The sequence below is a fragment of the Eubalaena glacialis genome, chromosome 6 (genome assembly GCF_028564815.1).
Source record: "Eubalaena glacialis isolate mEubGla1 chromosome 6, mEubGla1.1.hap2.+ XY, whole genome shotgun sequence".
NCBI lineage: Eukaryota > Metazoa > Chordata > Mammalia > Artiodactyla > Balaenidae > Eubalaena > Eubalaena glacialis.
Genome location: NC_083721.1, coordinates 81452712 through 81455730, shown reverse-complemented (window position 1 = coordinate 81455730; position 3019 = coordinate 81452712).

Genomic DNA, 3019 nt, shown 5'->3' with positions numbered 1-3019 from the left:
AAAAAAAAAGACAAGCAAGGAAATCGACAGAAATTTTCTGATATTGAGAGGAAAATTGTAACAAAAACAAAAATTACCAAAGGAAGTAATTCATTAAGAAGAAGAGAGGGACTTCTTTCCTGGCACAGTGGTTAAGAATCCACCTGCCAATGCAGGGGACATGGCTTCGAGCCCTGGTCCGGGAAGATCCCACATGCGGCAGGGCAACTAAGCCCGTGTGCCACAACTACTGAGCCTGCGCTCTAGAGCCCAAGAGCCACAACTACTGAAGCCCGTGCACCTAGAACCCATGCTCCACAACAAGAGAAGCCACCGCAACCGCAACGAGAAGCCTGCCACCACAACGAAGTGTATCCCCACTTGCAGCAACTAGAGAAAGCCCACGCATAGTAACGAAGACCCCACTCAGCCAAAAAAAAAAAAAAGTTTTAGGGAAAAGTATTATAGAGACATGAGGCTATGTCATTTTTCTGGATTTTGTGTTATCTGTCAGCATTTTACAATCTGTTATTTGTTGCAATTTCTTTTTTCATTCCAAATAAATATTCACTTTTGCTCCTAATTTTGTATCCTTTTTCTTAAAGAGGGCCTGACCATATTTTATGGGTTTCAGGCCCTCCCTACCAAACCTGTGGTCCTCTAGCAGTGAGATAGGGAGAGGCTGAAGGATGGTACTTACTGAAGTGTAGGTGCAAGTTATGGAGTAAAGTGAAAAGAGGGATTATCTAGGTGGCTGGCAGCACCAAACTGAGAATGTTGGCTAAGTCAGGTTATATTTATCAATAGGAGAGGTGAGGAGTGAACTGGGTGATTTCCAAAGCCTCTTAATAACAATGACAATAATAGGCTCTACTATAACTGAGCACTTACTGCATATCATGCATTACATCAGAGGTCACAAATGATGGCCCATGGACCATTCTGGCCTGCCCTCTGGTTTATAAATAAAGTTTTATTGGAAAACAGCTACAACTATTCATTTAGGTGCTGTCTATGATTACCTTTGTGAAGCATGATTGCACAGCAGGGTTGAGTAATCATGACAGACACCACATGGCTTGTAAAGTCTAAAATAATTACTATCTGGCCCTTAGAGTAAAAGTTTGCCGACTTCTGCACTATGTAGTCATTGGCTCTGTGGTACACTGTATTTTCCAAATATGCCCACAAATATATGGGTATTGCCCAACCCACATGCTCTGGTAAAAAATGTGATCTTCTTATCCCACCTCCACCAAGGGGTGGGGTCTACTTGTATCTGGGTGGGTGGGCCAAGTGGCTGCTTTGACCAATAACATAGAGTGGAATTGATGCTGTGCCATTGCAGGTAGGGCCCCAAGTTGCCTGGCAGCTTCTGCTTCCTGCCTATGGAAGCCAGCCACCATGTAAGAAGTGCAGCTACCTGAGACCGCTATGTTGTGAGAAGCTCAAATCTCACAGAGAGGCCCTCACAGATGACATGCCATGTGGAGAGAGAAAACAAGGATCATGGAGGTATCAGACATGTGAGTGAAAGAGCCATCTTGGCAGTAGATCCTCCAGCCCCAGTTGCTCTGCTGATACCATGTAGATTAAGACACAGACCACCCAATCAAGCCCTTCCAGAATTTCTGACCCACAGAATCAGATGTAATAAAATGGTTGTTTTTATCCATCAAGTTTGGGGTAGTTTGTTATGCAGCAATAGATAATTGGAATAGTCGCATACACTCCTCATCACTGCCCAGTGAGATGAGAATTATTAGTCCCAATCTATGTGTAGAGAACCAAAGTTTGAAGAAGCCAAATTACATACCCATGTTACACCGCTGATAAATGGCAGAGCCAGAGTTCAAACCTGAGTCTAGCAGACTCCAAAGGCCAGGCACCTGACATGACTACTAGTGTTGACATTCTGTGTGCGGAAAGCTGCCAAAGCTAAGAGACGATGGGTCAAGCAGGAGGCTCCTGAGAAAGTCATACTCCCAGCCCTAGTGGAGTTATATTCAAGAGGGAATTTTTTAGTACCCAGCTTCCACAAAGCAGAGCAACTAATGCTGTGCCAAACATTTGTTCCCTGGCAATTCGCCTGACAACATTTCTTTTTCATCCATGGTATGTTTTTATTCTCTTCCAAGGCATTATGCTTTCTTTTTAAACAGTTTTATTGAGGTATAAAACACATACCATAAAATTCACCCATTATAAGTGCACAGTTAAGTGATTTCTAGTAAATTTACACAGTTGTGCAACCATCACCACAACCCATTTTAGAACATTTCCAAATGTTCTAAATGTTCCAAATGAACACTTCCTAAAAAGGTCTCTCATGCCAGATTGCGGTCAGTCCCTATTCCAACAGCTAGCCCCCAGCAACCACTGATCTGCTTCTGTCTCTACAACTTTGCCTTTTCTAACAATGTCATATAAATGGAAGCATGTGATATGTGGCGTGCTGTGTCTGGCTTCTTTTACTTAGCATGCATCAGTAGTTTGTTACTTTCAATTGCCACAGAGTATGCCATTGTATGATATATCACATTTTTTAAAATACATTCACCAGTTGATGAGCCAATCCATATGGACTGGTTCCACTTTTGGATTGCATTAATGGTGGCATTTAGTCAGTGTTTGATTGCTTAAGACTCATAGGACCCAAAATGACAATGGGGGAAAATTAGGGAAACTGGCAGTTATTGACCAGGTCCTGACGGCTTTGCGTCCAATTGCTGCAGAGGGTGTGGTTTGGCTTCCCAGGCTGGTTGTTGACAAGGTTGTGGGTCAGAGTTCTATTTTTATATGTGGTCAGCCCACTGACCATTTGCATATTCAGTCTTTCATGGGCCAGTCTTCTAGAGTCCCCTCCATCTAACTCTAGGCAACTATGTCTGTAGTACAGTAGAAGTGAAAAGCATTTGGTGTCAAAAGACCTAGTTCTACCCCATGGAAAAATCACTTCACTTCTGAGACATGTTCTCTGCACACAGAATGAGCATAAAGATAGTAATTCTTGCCCTTTTATTTTGTAGGGTTTGGAAAA